At 42.3% G+C, this 18,821-nt stretch overlaps 1 protein-coding gene across 10 annotated transcripts in view; it reads left to right on the top strand.

Moving 5' to 3' along the window:
* Positions 1 to 18,821, top strand: part of KL (klotho) — a 238,155-nt gene that overhangs the window by 196,455 nt on the left and 22,879 nt on the right. The window contains exon 1 of one of the 10 annotated variants that reach the window (XM_084981489.1): positions 13,821 to 13,932. The exons of the other annotated variants lie outside the window; for them this stretch is intronic. The gene's annotated coding sequence lies outside the window, so the exon portion shown is untranslated. Of the gene's footprint in view, positions 1 to 13,820; positions 13,933 to 18,821 lie in introns of those variants that run through there. 10 annotated transcript variants of the gene reach the window in all.

Raw genomic sequence — 18,821 nt, forward strand, 5'->3', positions numbered from 1 at the left:
ATCACTCAGAATGGCATTCTCTTTGCTTCCCAGGAAACGAAGCCTCCCTTGGATTTGTCTGGTCTTTCTGAGAGGCACATGTCAGTTCAGCACTAGATAGATGTGCAGGACATTTATTGAGGGGCAACGACTGTGAAGGATAAAGGGGAAGGAGCCAGAGGAGGCAGAAGAGCCTTTAGACCATGAAGCCTATCTGACTCTCATGAAAGACAATGGGCAGGGAGGAGGATGGGGCGGGAACAGTCTCAGGTGGAATTACAGGTCTAAGAAAGATCCAGCCAGGCCAATGAGAATCCTTGAAGCAAGATTACCGTTGGAGGGGTTCATGGCTTGCAGGAATGGGTCTGCCTTAATGCCCCTGCCATGCTCAGCCATAAGGGAGTAAGTCTGTGAGAAGCATGGCCTCAGGTCCCTTGCAGTGGAAGGTCATCAGTCAGTTATGCTCCTCACAGCAGGAGAACGGAGAGGTACGTTTTAGTGGCCACCACAGAGACCAGTGAGTTATGCCATTCAGAAGAAAGGAAGTAAAATTATTTCCAACCAGAATTTATTTATCTCTACTGCCGATCATACATGAGAGTAGAATAATGAGATTTCAGGATATTCAGAGTTTCAAAAAAATAGGTCTTCCATGAACCACCCCCCCCTTTTTTGTTTTTGTTTTTGTTTTTTTTAGGGCCATACCCATGGCATATGGAAATTCCTAGGCTATGGGTTAAATCGGAGCTGTAGCTGCCGGCCTACACCACAGCAACAGGGGTCTGAGCCACATCTTCAGTCTACACCACAACTCACGGCAACACTGGATCCCTGACCCGCTGAGTGAGGCCAGGGATCGAACCCACATCCTCACGGATGCTAGTTGGATTGTTTCCACTGTGCCACAACAGGAACTCCATGAATACTTTTATCAGGAAGTTACTGGAGGATAAACTCCACGTAACATGATATAGACAAGAAGGAAGAAGACACAGGATTTTCAAAAAAGTAGGTCTAACCCAAGACTGCGTGGTGAATTATCGACCCAGAAATTCAGATATGCAGCAGACCTAAGGGCAACCAGTCCAGAAGAGTCAAAGATTCTGGAAGTGGGTCCCCATGAAAAATACTGAAGGCTGCTGTGACCCTGAAGATGTTTATGCTAAGAAACTATTGGAAAGAATTAGCCACAGGCACGAAGAAAATCAAGAAAATGAAAACAACACAGTTATTAACTTCAAGGAAAACAAAAATAAGAAAGAAAACTTAGTCTTAATTGGCACATTATAATGCCCAGCCATGAGTAAGAGTCATATTGGCAGAATAACATCAGTACTGAGTATGAGTTATTCAGACCAGAACCTGCCGTATAATGAAATTACCTGTACGCAAAGCTGAATCTTCATCCATCATTACAGGAAGTCAGTGGATACTGTCTAAAGAAGGGCAGTATGCGAGTTCCCTTTATGGCACAGCGGGAAGGAATCCAGCTAGTATCGGTGAGGTAGTGGGTTTGGTCTCTGGCCTCGCTGAGTGAGTTAAGGATCTGGCATTGCCAGGAGCTGTGGTGTAGGTCACAAATGCGGCTCAGATCTGGTGTTGCTGTGGGTGTAGTGTAGGCTGGCGGCTACAGGTCTGATTCAACCCCTAGCCTGGGAACCTCCATATGCCACAGGTACGGCCCTAAAAAGCAAATAATAATAATATTCATGAGGCAATCCACCTAATTTCAGAGAATGCTCCCCACTGCCAAGCCTGAGGTTAGAGGCATACCTTCCAGTGTTATTGGAAGAGTGGAGCTTTGGCGCTGCATAGGGCAAAGGCAGGGGTGAGACACAAAGGTGAACATGGGCTTAGCTGGAATTATACCTACAAATTTCCCATCATGTCTCTGATGGGCAGCCTCTCTGTCAGCAGGCAGCGTCTGTCTCCCTGGTGGGGAAAGGGAAGATATTTGTCCACTCAGAAGACCTCGAATGGCTCCAAAGTAAGGATCTCACTCACTGACTTTTGGGGCTGAGCTCCCTAATGAAGTGGCTGGCTTCCTAGCAAATCAGTATAGAGCATAGCTTGTTCCCTATAAGGTGTTCCCATGCCTATAATTTTTGACCAGTTTTAAGTACTTTTCTCTTAACTGTGAATAGAGAGCCAGGATCAAAAGATATTTGAAGAAAGTGCTCAACATGAAACTGGGGATAAAATAAATACACAGAAAGTCTACCCAGGAAAAACATATTATGCAGGAAATAAATATACACAGCCAAAAAAAGGAACAATCAGAAGATGTTAAAAAAAACCAAAATACTCTTGAACAGCTACAAATGTGATGCTTGAAATAAAATGTTTAGTAAAAAGATCAAAAAGTAAAGTAAAAGAAATGCCTTCAAAATTGTACAAAAAAAGAAATGGGGAGTTCCCGTTGTGGCTCAGTGGTTAACAAATCCGACTAGGAACCATGAGGTTGTGGGTTCGATCCCTTCTCTTGCTCAGTGGGTTAAGGATCTGGCGTTGCCGTGAGCTGTGGTGTAGGTTGCAGACGCGGCTCGGATCCCACGTTGCTGTGGCTCTGGCGTAGGCTGGTGGCTACAGCTGATTCGACCCCTAGCCTGGGAACCCCCCATATGCCGCCGGAGCGCCCCAAGAAATGGCAAAAAGACAGAAAAAAAAAAAAAAACCACTCCAATTCTCAAATGAGAAGTTCTACCAATCTAGGGGAAGGCATTCCCCTCTCCTGTGAAAGAATAAAGACCATCTAAAAAAAAAAAAAAATGGAAAATTTTATTTATTTATTTAGTCCTTTGTCTTTTTTTTTAGGGCCACGCCTAGAGGTTCCCAGGCTAGGGGTCGAATTGGAGCTGTAGCTGATAGCCTACACCACAGCCACAGCAACTCGGGATCCAAGCCACGTCTGCCACCTACACCACAGCTCACGGCAACGCCAGATCCTTAACCCACTGAGCGAGGCCAGGGATCAGACGTGAGTCCTCGTGGATACTAGTTGGGTTCCTTAACCACTGCGCCATGACAGGAACTCCAGAAATGGAAATATCAAAGAAAGGGGAAAAGGCTTTCAAAGGTCAAACTAATAGAATGGGAATTTCCAGATGGGAGGAAAGAAATGGAGAACAGGTAATTATTAAAGAAATAGTACAAGAAAGTGCTCCAGAACTACAGAATATAAGCCTTTAGCTCTGAAGACCCTTCTGGGTTCCTCAAACAATGAACACATAGTTATATAGAGATTTAGAAAACTTGCCTTCTGTGTAATCTCCCCTAAGAGGATTTACAGAGTAAATAAATGAAATGAGATCTAGATAAGTATGGCTCCAATCCATAAGAAATAAAGAAAACTTTGGAGTTCCTGTTGTGGCTCAGTGGTAACAAACCCAGCAAGTGTCCATGAAGACTCAGATTTGATCTCAAGGATCCAGCGTTGCCATGAGCTGCAGTGTAGGTCACAGACGTCGCTCAGATCCTTTGTTGCTGTGGCTGTGGTGTAGGCTGGCAGCTGCATCTCTGATTCAGCCCTTAGCCTGGGAACTTCCATATGCTGCAGGTGTGGCCCTAAAATGCAAATGAGAGAGAGAGAGAGGAAGGGAGGAAGGAAAGAAAAGATCCTAAAACGAGAGCAGTTCTAGACAGCATCTAGTCCAGATGGAGCCAGGAGAATGGAAGGTTCTGGCAGAGAATGGAGAGCTCCAGCAGATGCAGACCTTAAACAAACAAACAAACAGAAAAACTCATTTTATTTTGCTTAGATGTTGTGGGTCAGAATTAGGGATGGGCTCATCAGGGCTGCTTTTCTGCAGGCTGCCAGTCATTCAGGCTTCCACTGGGCTGGACATCGGGGATGGCTGATGCATGATCAGCAGTTGGTGCTGGCTCTTGACGCGACGCCCATGAGCCTCAGCGGCACCGTGGTCTCAGGTTAGTCAGGCTTCCTACAGCAGCTGGCTTCCCCCGGCGAGTATCCCAAGAGAATGAGTTAGTGTCGACTTCTGATTTAGCCTTGAGGTCGGGTAGTGTCACTTCTGTCAGAGCAGTCACAACCCGCAACCCGGGGAAGGGGACACAGACCCCCCAGTGGGAGGAGTGGGAAAGTCCCACGATTGAGGATGTACTGTCTTCAGAAAATATATTTCCCTCCAGCATCTCACACTTTCTAGCTCACAGTGATGTGCTGAAAATGCCTTCTTGCCCCTCCCCAAGATCTACACATCTTTCAAGATATGGTTTAGAGTCTGCCTCCTCCATGAGGACTTCCCTGACTTCTCTCAGCAAGAAGAAATCTCTTTTTCTGTGAATCCCCATTGCGTTTTTGTTGTTGTTGTTGTTCCAGTCCCCTTGTGGCCCTTTCCTTTTCAATCTTTTGTCATAATCATTTGTGCACCTGGGCTGTGAGCTCTCCATATCCCTTGCGTAATAACTTACCCATCGTATAAATATTTGTTTAGTGAAATAATGATTACATGGGAACTCAACAGTCATGAAAGAGTGCATTTCAATTAAGAGCTCTTTTTTTTTTTTTCCCACAACTAACTCATTTCTGAAAAATGAAAGAAAGCAAACAGTCTCTCACGAGGAGTTATGGCAGAAACCACGTGTGGCTGTTTCCTGGTGTTTATTGCTACTCTGTGAGAAATAAAGATGGGGCAATGAAAACCATGTCATTTACAATTTGATTAAAAAGCTTTTCTTTTTTTTTTCCTTTCATGTTTAAGCCCTGCAGGTTTTTTTTTAATTACTCAATGAATTTTATTACATTTATAGTTGTACAACAATCTTCACAACCTGATTTTATAGCATTTCCATCCCAAACCCCCCAGTCCATCTTCCCACCCCCCAACCTGTCTCATTTGGAAACCAAAAGTTTTCCAAAGTCTGTGAGTCAATATCTGTTCTGCAAAGGAGTTCATTGTATCCTTTTCTTAGATTCCACATGTAAGTGATAGCATTTGATGTTGGTGTCTCATTGTATGGCTGACTTCACTTAGCATGACAATCTCCATGTGCATCCATGCTGCTGCAAATGCCACTGTTTCTTTCCTTTTAATGGCTGAGTAATATTCCATTGTGTATATGTACCACATCTTCTTTATCCACTCCTCTGTCAATGGACATTTAGGCTGTTTCCATATTTTGGCTATCGTATATAGTGTTGCAGTGAACATTGGAGTACATGTATCTTTTCGAGTCATGATTTTTCTCTGGATTGATGCCCAGGAGTGGGATTGCTGGATCAAATGGTAATTCTATTTGTAGTTTTCTGAGGCATCTCTGTACTGCTTTCCACAGTGGTTGCACCAATTTACATTCCCACCAACAGTGTAATAGGGTTCCCTTTTCTCCACACCCTCTCCAGCACTTATTGTTTGTAGACTTTTTGATGCTGGCCATTCTGGCCAGTGTAAGGTATTACCTCATAGTGGTTTTGATTTGCATTTCTCTAATAATGAGCGATGTTGAACATATTTTCATGTGTTTTTTGGCCATCTGTATGTCTTCTTTGGAGAATTGTCTGTTTAGATCTTCTGCCCATTTTTTGATGGGGTTGGTTTTTTTTGGTATTGAGCTGCAGAAGGTGTTTATAAATCTTGGAAATTGATCTCTCGTCAGTTACTTTATTTGCAAATATTTTCTCGCATTCTGTGGGTTATCTTTTCATTTTGTTTAGGGTTTCCTTTGCTGTGCAGAAACTTTTAAGTCCCATTTGTTTATTTTTGTTTTTATTGTCATTACTCCAAGAGGTGGATCTGAGAAGATGTTGCTGTGGTTTATGTGCGAGAGTGTTTGGCCTATGTTTTCCTTTAAGAATTTTATAGTTATCTGGTCTTATATCTAAGTCTTTAATCCATTTTGAGTTTATTTTTTTGCATGGTGTTAGAAAGTGTTCTAATTTCATTCTTTTCCATGTGGCTGTCCAGTTTTCCCAGCAGCACTTATAGAATGGGCTATCTTTTCTCCATTGTATGTTCTTGCCTCCTTTGTCGCAGATGAGTGGACTGCAGGTGCGTGGGTTTACTTCTGTAAGCCCTGCAGTTTGAATTTTCCCCTCCACCATGGAGGAAGACAGACCCAGCCGCTATGATTCTAGTTCCCTGTTCTGGAAACACCCTCATGGGTGGTGAACACATTTGGCCTCAGCTCTGCCCCTTGCCCCTCACTCACTGCCTTCCAGTGAGGAAGGGCTTGCTCTTGGCCGGTGCAGGGTGCTTTTTTCTGGATCTTCTCACTGCCTGGAATGTTCTCCCAACCCCACCCCGTCTCCAGATCCACAGCTCCCTCACCTCCTTTATGCTCGTGCTCAGAAACCATGTTCTCCAATGAAACACACCCTAAACACCCCATTTAAAATGCGTCTCCCAGCACCCCTTCCTGGGGCCTTGGAGGGGAGAGTGTTCCCCACATTCATAAATACTGCAGATGAAATGTGTGAACACACATTTCTTGGGTTTGGCTTTTAACCTCAGAATAGAAGACCCTAGAAGAACAATTAAAAAAGCAGAGCAAAAAAAAAGACAGGCACACAGCCTCTGGCGTCATAGTGGCTATTGAAAATGCAGTCTGCGACGCCTTATGCAACCTCCAGACAGAAGCTCATTCTTCAGATTTAGAAGCTGCTCAGCACTGCAGGCCAAGAGGCTTCTGCGTGTTAATTAACACCCTTGATGAACATTTGTAAATGAATCTGACCAAAGCCCAAGGGGACCAGCTTTTTTGTGTGTGATAAAGAATAATCTTTGGGGATTATTTATGGTCACAAAGGGAGACTGTAAGGAAAAATTTTCCTAGACTTGCAAATGGGGCAAAAGGATTACTGCTGTCTTTCTGAGCCGAGGCCCAGAGCAGGCCTGCCCGGGTTAATCCCATTCTCTCATTCTGACTCTCTAGGGGAGCAGAAGGGAGTGTGCCTTTGTCAGATTTGCTGTTTACTGTGGATCAGGGTATTTGCAGTTCTGTAAGGGGAGATGTTAATGGAGATGGTTCTTGCCCAATAGGAGCACGTAAGGATTTTGTCCTATCAGGATGGAAGATGAAAAGATTAAAACTAAGGCATAGTCAATGCAAGGAAAATAAAGATGCTTGTGAGTGTCACCAAAAAAAAAAAAATCGCATCTCCTCTCCTTGGCACCCAGGCCTCTTTTACTTTAATCCATGATTTTTCATACCGTTTATCACCTTCTAACATTCTTCTTTAGTTTAGATGTGTTATGTTTGTTTTCTGTTGTCTCTCCTTCCGCTAAGATGGAAGTTCCACAAGGGGAGAGGTTTTTGTCTGACTTGTTCAGTTGGATCCCTAAGCGCCAGAACTGGGCCAAGCGTGCAGTAGGTGTTCAATAAATACTCGGAGAATGAAAGTATCCCTAACGTAGATCAGTGCCTTTCAAACATTTTTGATCTTGACCCCAACAATAAGAAAGGCATTTTACATGTTGATACAGACACAGCAGAAGTCACAAAGCAAGACTTACCGTTACTACACCTGGAAATCTGATATTTTCAAATTAGTCCTATTTTATTACAATTTTAAAAATTGCTGTGGCTACACATAATTTGATTTCATGACTGGAAACTGTGGTATGAAAAATTTGATTTAACATCATGAAGAAACTGCTACCAGGAGTTCCCATCATGACTCAGTGGGTTAAGAACCCAACATGGTGTCTGTAAGAGATGCGGGTTTGATCCCTGGCCTCGCTCAGTGGGTTAAAGATCCGGCGTTGCTGCAAGGTCCCAGATGTGGCTCGGATCCCATATTGCTGTAGCTGTGGTGTAGGCCTGCAGCTGAAGTTCCAATTCAATCCCTGGCCCAGGAACTTCCATATGCCTCAGGTGTGGCTGTAAAAAGAAAAAAGAGGAGTTCCCGTTGTGGCGCAGTGGTTAACGAATCCGACTAGGAACCATGAGGTTGCGGTTCGATCCCTGCCCTTGCTCAGTGGGTTAATGATCTGACGTTACCGTGAGCTGTGGTGTAGGTTGCAGACGCGGCTCGGATCCCGAGTTGCTGTGGCTCTGGCATAGGCTGGCCGCTACAGCTCCGATTCGACCCCTAGCCTGGGAACCTCCACATGCCGTGGGAGCGGCCCAAGAAATAGCAAAAAGACAAAAAAGAAAGAAAGAAAAAAGAGAAGAAACTGCTACCACTTAAGGCAAATTGAAAAAAGAGGGGAAGGCAGGCAGATTCCTTTCCACTGTCAGCTACTCCTTAAAACATATTTCATATTGCCATAATCTTAGCCTGCCTGACAAATGTAGAAGCTCTCATACATTCACCTGACACTTTTCCTTTAGAGAAAAGTGATCTCTACGGCTGGGGAAATCGAGTTATTTCAAAAGCAAAGAGCTGTAAATGGGTCTGGAAACTGATAAATGATCTTCAAGTCTCAGAGAATCAAGTCAGTTGGCATCTGCTGTTGATAATTCGAAGCAAGAGAATTGGGTAGGAGGCAGATATACACGCTGAGAAAGTAAAAGTGACTCTTGTGGAAGAAAAACACTTTTCTCAATTTTGTTGAAATCGGAGAGTAGTGGTTTCATGAGGGTATTATAGAATTACTCTGGTGGTTATGCTAAGAGATGTTTACTGAAAAGAGCCTGGTTGACTAATGAAACTTACGGTGCTTTTGCTGATCTTGTGAATATCTCGCTTATCTGAGCCCTTTATCTTCTTGTCGCTTTTTCTCATCTAGCCTGTCTCCTTACCTGTCCCTTTCATTGCTATTAGAAAAACAGATGCAAAACCTTGAAATTGGAACTCCTCTGTGTCTCTGAGAAAGTCGTGATTAATGGACCTGATGGATTCTGGTCACAGGCTGGATATTTTGTGAACAACCTAGGGTCAGTGATTTGGGAGGATTTTCGTAGCAGCAGGATTTAGTATTAAGTAGAATGATTTAAGTGATGTTGATTAGTTCTGTACAGATAAATTAATGAGACAAGAAACCTAATCTCTGATCTGTTGATGTATTTACCCAGAGTGAGTTATGAAATGATTTTTACTTCATTTGAAGGAACTTTTTATTTAAAAACAAATGAATAAGGCTTTTTATGTACTTTGGAAAAATCCAGACAAAATGATCATCAGTAGCAAAAGTCCAAAATTAAACACCTTGATTTAAAAAATCTGTCTTGATCTTTATCTTGCCTCCTTGTAAAAGTATGCCTTTGAGTAGCTCTTATAGTATCTCAAATTTGATTATGTATATATTAAGGGATTCTGTATTTGCAAATGACCAACCCAAACTAAAACTGATAAAGAGGAGAAAGCGCTGTATTAGGAGGTCGCTGGGGCGATTCACAGAATTGGGGAAGAGCCCCAGGAGCTTTGGGAACTGGACTTGCCAATCACCATCACCATCAGGGAGGGCCGTCTCCCCGCCTCACTTCACACATGCACACGTGAGGGGCTTCTGAACAGTCATCGCCTGTGTCCAAGACCTTAATCACATCTACATTTTGGCAGTAGCCTTCCAACTTTCAGCGTCCAGGCTGTTGGTATTTTAATCCATCCTGTTATGGATGATTTTGATTGCATGATTTTAATCCTCATTGTCTCAGAAGTTTATGCTTACCTGCTCTCATCTATTCTATCAAATCCAAGTAATTTTGTGTGCAAAATTTTTCATATTCTGATCCCACACTTTCTATCATAAATGCCTATTCCAAAAGTCACAGAGTATTAGCCCTTTTCTCTAATTAAGATAGTATTATTATTTTCACAATGTTGAATAATTTTTTTTTGTCTTTTTTAGGGCCATACCCACGGCGTATGGAAGTTCCCAGGCTAGGGGTTGAATCAGAGCTGCAGCAGCCGGCAAACATCACAGCCACAGCAATGCCAGATCTAAGCTGCATCTGCGACCTACGCCGGATCCTTAACCCACTGAGCAAGGCCAGGGATCAAACACGGAACCTCATGGATGCAGTCAGGTTCCTTACCACTGAGCCACAATGGAAACTCCTTGAATAAATTCTTATATCTGTACCTTTAATCATAATTTGCATGCCTGGATACTCCATTGCCCTCCTCAGGCCCCAGCCGCATTCCACTAAGAGGGGTATTTTAAAAGCTTTTTATCCTCTGCCACCTACCCCAAATTTGGCACAGGCTAGAAAAGAGATTCCAGTTGTTTCGCTTAACACATGGATTGTATAGTTTCGGGGAAAGAATCACAGATGATTTGATGAACTACAGCTTGATCAGAAACATTTTGATGGAGAATAATATAATCAACTAGATCACCTGGTCAAAAATTAATCTCAGTTACTAGACTTTCTGTATTAATGATTTGTATTTCTACAAATGTTTTATGCATTTCTTACTTTTCCCCCAGAAATGATGAAGCTAAAATATAAGAAACTGTTCTTCCATGTTTGTGAAATTATAGAGCAACTGAAATGTATGACAGTAGGAGATCACTAAATCAGTAAGTGTTGAATGGTGAGGGATCAACTTAGTTGGAAAAATGTATGTCGTCTGTCCGTGTGCAAAATATGAAAACATAGTTAAACAATGAGGACAGACATCATCAGTTTAGAAAAGTGATGTAGTGTATAAGTTGAAGCAGAAAATTCCCCAAACTTGAAAATTTCAGTTACTTTTATTACTTAATTTTTCTTATTAGAAAAGCAGTGCATGCTTATTAACATAAAAGTTAGAAAATCAGAGAAAACATAAAAAAATGCCAAGAGTCTCACTCAGTAGAGACAATGATTATCCTTTTGGTACAAATCCTTCAAAGTCTTGTCCTAAGTATATTTATTTTATAATATGTACATATGATTCCACATATGAGGTAATACTGCTTCTGAGTTGTCTATAGCTAACTATAATTTATGCAAATGATCCATGACCATTTGTAGTTAACAGTTAATTTGTTCCACTTAACCTCTTATTCTTGAGTTATTTCAGCTAATCCCTGTTGTTGGCCTTTTAGATTGTTTCAAGTAAGCTAAGAACCATGACCAACACATAGTAGCTACTCAGTAAATGTTTGACTAAAAGAATACATAAGTGGAGTTTCCATTGTGGCTCAGCCGGTTAAGGACCTCATGTTGTCTCTATGAGGAGGTGGGTTGGATCCCTGGCCTCACTCAGTGGGTTAAGGATCCTGTGTTGCCAAAAGCTGCAGTACAAGTCGCAGATGCAGCTCGCATCTGGCATTGCTGTGGTTGTGGCCTAGGTAGCTGTAGCTCCAGTTTGACTCCTGGCCCAGGAATTTCCATATGCTGCAGGTGTGGCTGTAGAAAGAAAAAAAAGGAACAACAACAAAAAAATAATAAGTAAATGAATAATCTCACGTTGTTGGATGTTTTGTTTGTTTCAGTTCAACTCTTTTGCTGATGGACAGTGTACAGTCTGGATGAAAAGCTGCTAATCTATGAAGAAGCATGATGACTACTCCAACTTATGTGTGCATAGGGTGCTGGGAAAGGAATGTCTAAAGGTGTCTGGGAAGCAAACAAGCCTTCACAGGGGAGATGAGAATTGAGCTGAATAAAGGAGAGAACGTTTCAGAGAATGACTGGGGAGAAATAGCAGTAAGAGGAAGCAGGATTCATCAGGGACTGCTTCTTAGAAGAGACGAGCCCAAGGAGAGGCAGACGGATGCACGTGATGGAGGAAGGGAGAATGTTAGCTCAGGGGTGATAGGTTGTCGTCCAAGGTAGATACAATTCCAGGTGAGGGATAAAGAGAAATCGACCTGCTTGTGGTAGAAGAGCTGGGTTCGGGAGTGGTGAGTTATATATATCGATATGAAATCGTTAATTTGTGGGAGGTTGTGAGACTTGGTGCTTGAACTAGAAATTCCACTTATTTTATCTGCTAAGAAAAAAATAAAGCCGAGCAAGCCCATCTGCTGCCTGTGTCCATGAGTTGTGTGACTGGGTGTCAGGGAGGTGGACGTGAGGGCCTGGGCACAGGTTAGGGTCTAGGTGATAGCGGCAGGTCCCAGGCAGCTTTTGAGGAACTGTGCCCAGAGGCTACGGGTTATTTTTATGGATGGCTATTTTGGGGGGAATTATTTATGTGCTCTATTAGATGGTTATTTTGTGGGAGACTGCTTGAAATTCTGTCTGAAGGAACTGCAGTTTACAACCCACAGAGCTTTGCTCATAGACAGACGTGAGAATAGTTTATTTGATAATCACAAACGTTAGGCTGGTTGGTGTACTTGTTTAACAGCCCAGGGTAGTGGTGACTTTTAAAAGTCCTTAGACGTGGAATTGTGATGCTCTTCTTGAACATGTGATAAAATGATGTCAAAGGGGAAAAAATCTCCAGTGCTTTTTGAAATCGTCTAGCCCTTTGACCTTTCTCAAAAGAGTGCCCGTTTATTTTAGAACTCAAACAGCATCCTGAGGGCTCTTCTTGGTTAGGGAGTAGACACAAATTAGCTGTTTGAATGATGCTGTTTATGGGCTGTGTTTCAGTTCTTTCCCCATTGGCCTTGGTCCATTTAATTAAGATTATTTGTAGGATTAAATTAATCCTTAAGGAATTATTCCATTTCATTTTTTTTCATCTAAGGAATGATAAAAAAAGCAACCCATTCAGTATTACCTCTAACACACATCTCAGTGGTGACTACATCCACACCTTCTCTAGTTTCAGGCTCATTTACCCAGCTGCCCGCCCGTCATCCTCACTGAGATGTCAAACCCATGAAGTACACAGAACTTGATCGCCTCCCTTCCCCAGTCCCTTGTTTTATTTATTTTTTGCTTCTCTGTCGTCCTTGATTCCTCCTCTGTCCTCACAGGTCATGTGTAACATCTAACTCATCAGCAAGTTCTGTTGATTCTGCCTTCAATGAGAGCCCTAATCTGGCCCCTTCTCGGTATCTCTTTTGGTCCAGACCAACATCTTTTGCCTGGATCACTGCAGCAGCTGCCTAACCATCTTGCCCTTCTAGGGTCTGTCCACCACATAACAGCCAGTGATCTTTTAAAAATCATGAATCAAATTACATGACTACCACAACTTGAATAATAAGCTCAAATGGCCAGTCACAACTCTTAAGTGCTTTCCATATACTGACTTATTTAATCCTCAAAAGGATGTGAATATAAGGTGCTCTTATTATCTCTACAGATGAGGGAACAGAGGCACAGAGACTTAGATTATGTGTTCAAAGTCACGCAGATAATAAGGCTACAGAATTAGAACATCTGACTGAATCCATGCTCTTAACCCCTGTGCTAAACCACCTAGTGGCTTTCATCTTATTTAGAATAAAATCCAAGCTCCTCGCTAGGTCTCTTTGGTCCAAGCCTGCCATGGGCCTGGCTCCCTGCCGAAGCTGACCTTGAGCCAAGAAATGCTGTGAGCCGACCTTGAGCCAAGAAATGCTCGTGGAAGTCAGGAAGGGTGTGAGAGCAGAGCTAGGGAAGAGAGGAATGCAAAGCGAGGGTGCCATTTCAGCAGTTACATCCCATAGTTTTCGGCCATCCAGAGGGACTTTTTAACAGCCATGCCTCTTGGTCATTGGCATCTGCTGGCTTGCTTTGGAGGTGGGGCCGGGCGCTAGATCCCTGTGCCTGATCTTCTTTCCCAGGAGGTGCCCCCTTTGCTTGCTTTATGGTCGTTTCTGCCAACCTGCCTTGTTCCCTTCTGGCCCACAGACCTTTCTTTTGTCTAGTCCTCTGCCTGGAAAGCTTTTCCCTTTCTGGGTCTTACTTAGCCTCCCTCCTTTATCCTGATATTGATAGATCACGCCTCGAACATGCCTCCTCAAAGAAGCCTTTCGTATCTAAACTATGCTCATGCGTCCACATCCCTGTCACCTTCCATCCTCTTACTTGGTTTAATTTCCTGTGTTGTCTCTCTTCCTCCCTAGAATGTAAGCTCCATGAAATAAGAGTCTTCTTTTGAACTCCGCTAATTTCTAGGAACTTTGACAAGTGCCTAAGACAACACTTGTTGAATGAAATGAGTGAGTGAGTGAATACGTGAGTATTGATCCCTTTAGTTAAAAGTTAAGTAATTTTGAATTTTTTTAAAGTAACAAATTACTACTGTAGTTTCTGAAATGAATTTCTGATTTAGAGCAAATCAGTTTTTTCTTGCCACATAAATCCTAAGTAATTTATATTTCTGTCGCTGAGATAGCTTTTCCTGTGACTAAGGCATTCACCTGCTATTGATCGATTGCTTGATTGACCGATTGATTGATCTTTAAAGTTGCACATTTCAGACATTTAAAATTTTTTTTATTATAGTGGATTTACAATGTTGTGCCAATTTCTTCTATACAGCAGAGTGATTCAGTCATCCATAGATATGCATTCTTTTTAAATGTTATTTTCTATCATGGTCTGTCCCACGAGATTGGATATAGTTCCCTGTATGATACAGTAGGACCTTATTGTCTATCCATTCTAAATATAATAGTTTGAAAATTGTACATATTTTAACGTTCCGTTTGCTGGGGTTTTTTTTGGTTTGTTTTTCTTTTTAGGGCTGCACCTGTGGCATATGGAAGTTCCCAGGTTAGCGATCGAATTGGAGCTGCAGCTGCCAGCCTATGCCACAGCCATATCAAGGCCAGATCCAAGCCGCATCTGCGACCTATACCCAAAACTCACTGCAATGCTGGATCCTTAACCCACTGAGCAAGGCCAGGGATCGAACTCACATCCTCGTGGATGCTGGTTGGTTTGTTACCGCTGAGTTACAGCGGGAACTCGAATTTGATGAATTTTAACAACAGTATGCACCTGTGTAACCAGCATCCCCAAAAAGATGTAGAATATTCCTCATCACCCTAGTTTCCTTGTGTCTCTTTGTAGTCAGTTCTCACCATAGGCAAATATTGACTTCTTTTTTTAATTACGCAATTGATTTTATTGCATTTATACTTGCACAATAATCATCACAACTCAATTTTATAGCATTTCCATCCCAAACCCCCAGTCCATCTCCCCACCCCCCAACCTGTCTCATTTGGAAACCAAAAGTTTTCCAAAGTCTGTGAGTCAGTATCTGTTCTGCAAAGGAGTTCGTTGTATCCTTTTCTTAGATTCCATATGTAAGCGATAGCATTTGATGTTGGTGTCTCACTGTCTGACTGACTACTTAGCATGATAATCTCCAGGTGCATCCATGCTGCTGCAGATGCCTCTATTTCTTTCCTTTTTTTTTTTTTTTTTTGTCTTTCTGCCTTTTCTAGGGCCGCTCTCGTGGCATATGGAGGTTCCCAGGCTAGGGGTCTAATCAGAACTGTAGCCACTGGCCTACACCAGAGCCACAGCAACAAGGGATCCCAGCCACGTCTGCGACCTACACCACAGCTCACAGCAACGCTGGATCCTTAACCCACTGAGCGAGGCCAGGGATTGAACCCGCAACCTCACAGTTCCTAGTCAGATTCGTTAACCACTGCCCATGATGGGAACTCCTATTTCTTTCCTTTTAATGGCTGAGTAATATTCCATTGTGTATATGTACCACATCTTCTTGTTCCACTCCTCTGTCAATGGACATTTAGGCTGTTTCCATGTCTTGGCTATCGTATATAGTGTTGCAGTGAACATTGTGGAGTACATGTATCTTTTCGAGTCGTGGTAGGCAACTGACATCCGTCACCACGAATTACTTTTTGAGCTTTATGTAGGTAGAAGAATCATACAGTTGTATGCACGTACTTTTTGTGTCTTGGCTTTTTTGCTCTACATCATGTTTTGAGGTTAATTTATACTGCTGCTTGAAATTGTAATTCATGATTTTTATTGCTTGGTTAGTATTGCATTGTATAAACTGACAACATAATCTTGTTGGACATTAGTGTTATTTTCAGGGGTTTTTTGTTGTTGTTATTTTGAATAAAGCTATTTTAAGAATTCTTAAATCATTTTTTTAAAAGTTTTTATCATGACATTGTACAAGTCTCTTTGTGGATTTATCTTATCGCTTCTTATGGGTAAATTCCTAGATATGGAATTTCTTAAACTTAAAAAGGCCTATGTTTAACTTTATAAGAAACTGCCAAGGAGTTCCCATCATGGCTCAATGGTTGGCAAATCTGACTAAGAACATGAGGTTGCAGGTTCAGTCCCTGGCCTTGCTCAGTGGGTTAAGGATCCGGCGTTGTCATGAGTTGTGGTGTAGGTCGCAGATGCGGCTTAGATCCCAACTTGCTGTGCCTGTGGTGTAGGCCAGCGTCTACAGCTCTCATTCAACCCCTAGGCTGGGAACCTCCATATTGCGAGGGTGCGGCCCTTAAAAAAAAAACAGACAAAAAAAAAAAAAAAAAAAAGAAGAAACTGACAAATGATTTTATAGAGCAGTGGTACTGTTTATACTTCCACCAGTAATGTATGAAAGTTTCAATTGGTTTTAATCCTTGTCAGGCTTTGTTTCCAGTCTTTTTTTTTTTTTTTTTTTTTGTCTTTTTAGGGTTGCACCCTCAGCACATGGAGGTTTCCATGCTAGGGGTCCAGTCGGAGCTGTAGCCACCGGCCTACACCACAGCCACAGCAATGCTGGATCCTTAACCCACTGAGCGAGGCCAGGGATTGAACCTGCATCCTCAGGGATGCCAGTCAGGTTCATTTCCACTGAGCCACAATGGAAACTCCCTGTTTTCAGTCTTTTTCATTGTGGGCGTACCCTTTATTTATTTATTTATTTATTTATTTATTGTCTTTTTGCCATTTCTTGGGCCGCTCTCGCGGCATATGGAGGTTCCCAGGCTAGGGATTGAATCGGAGCTGTAGCTGCCGGCCTACACCAGAGCCGCAGCAACGCGGGATCCGAGCAGCGTCTTCGACCTACACCACAGCTCACGGCAAGGCCGAATTCTTAACCCACTGAGCAAGGCCACGGATCGAACCCGCAACCTCATGGTTCCTAGTCGGATTCGTCCACCACTGAGCCACGACGGGAACTCCTGTGATGGTTTTAATGTTCATTTTCCTGACAGTATTGGTGTTGGACACCTCTCCATGTGCTTATTGAGCATTGCTGTGGATGCTCTTTGAAACATCAGTTCAAATCTTTTGTTTATGGTTGGATGGGGGTGTTCTTTGCTTTTCATTATTGATTGGTAGGATTATTACATTTTTAAAATATAATTCTTTTGCCAGATACATATTTTAACATTTCCCCTTAGTGTTTTGTCTTCTTTTTGCTAATTTTTGATGAGCAGATTTTAATTTTGATGAAGTCCAATTTATCAGTTTTTTAATTTTATGATTAGTTCTTTCGATGGCCTAAGACATCTTTTCCTACACCAAGATCTAGAGGCTATGCTTTGTTCTGAAAGCTGTATTTATTTATTTTAGGGCTGCAGCTGTAGCATATGGACTACACCAAATGTTCCTAGGCTAGGGGTTGAATTGGAGCTGCAGCTGTCAGCCTACACCACAGCCACAGCAATGCCAGATCTGAGCCCCATCTGCAGCCTACACTGCACTTCATGGCAACTCCAGATCCTTTAACCCACTTGAATGGGGCCAGGGATCGAACCTGCATCCTATGGATGCTAGTTGGATTCTTAATCCACTGAACCACAGTGGGAACTCCTGTTATATAAGCTTTATAGTTTTAGCTTTTACATTTGGTTATATGAGTTGTCTCACATGAATTTTTATGCAGGGTGTAAGATTGGGTTAATTTTTTTCATATATTTTCACAATTGTTGCGGGAGAGTTTGTTGAAAGAGCTTTCCTTTTGTTATATAAATGCCTCGGTACATTTGTTGGAAATCAGTTGGCCAGGGATTTTTTAAAACTTCTCTATTCCCCTTTGATCTGTTTGTCTATCTTTATGCTAATATCACACTATATTGGTTATTATAGCTTTCTACTAAGTCTTGAAATCAGGTAGTGTGAATGTTTCAATTTTGTTCTTCCTTTTGGAAGTTATTTTAACTGATCTCTGCCCTTGAATTATCATATACATTTTGAAATCGACTTGTCAATATCTACAAAAATTGTGTTGGGATTTTGGATGGGATGGTGTTGAATCTAGAGATCAGCATGGGGAGAATGGATAACTTGACAATGTTGCATCTTATCTGTACAAATGGTACCTCTTTTTATTTAGGTCCTCTTTAACTTCTCTTAGTACTATTTTGTGTTGCAGGTTCAAACATCTCTTGTTAAATTATTCCTAAGTATTTCATGGTTTTGGAGCTGTTGGAAGTGATATTGTACTTAAAATTTATTTTCCAAATGCTTGTTGCTCATATATTAAAATACAGTTGGAGGAGTTCCTGTGTGACACAGCACTTAACTATCTGACTAGCATTTGAAGACGCAGGTTCGATCCCTGGCCTTGCTCAGCAGATTAAGGATCCGGTGTTGCCGTGAACTGTGGAGTAGGTTGCAAACACAGCTCGGACCCTGTGTTGCTCTGACTCTGGTGGAGGCTGGCAGCTACAGCTCCGATTGGACGCCTATCCTGGGAACCTCCATATGCCTCAAGTGTGGTCCCAAAAAGCAAAAAAATAAAATTAAATTAAATTAAATAAAAAAAAAAAGTTGGAGTTCCTGTTATGGCTCATTGGGTTAAGAACCCGACTAGTATCCATGAGGACATGGGTTCGATCCCTGGCCTCACTCAGTAGGTTAAGAATCTGGTGTTGCTGTGAGCTGTGGTGTAGGTTTTGGATGCAGCTAGGATCCCATGTTGCTATGGCTATGGCTGTGGCCAGCAGCTGCTGCTCTGTTTAGATCCCGTAGCCTGGAAACTTCATGTGCTGCAGGTTTGGCCCTAAAAAGCAAAAACCAAATAAAATAAAACCAAAAAACCCCAACACAATTGAATATGTTTGGTTTTGTTTTTGCATTTTAGGGCCGCACCTGGGGCTTATGGAAGTTCCCAGGCTAGGAGGTGA

The sequence above is a fragment of the Sus scrofa genome, chromosome 11 (genome assembly GCF_054392235.1).
Source record: "Sus scrofa isolate SSC_HxYL_T2T_F1_AM1 chromosome 11, Sscrofa_HxYL_maternal_Yorkshire_Landrace_v2.0, whole genome shotgun sequence".
Lineage (NCBI taxonomy): Eukaryota > Metazoa > Chordata > Mammalia > Artiodactyla > Suidae > Sus > Sus scrofa.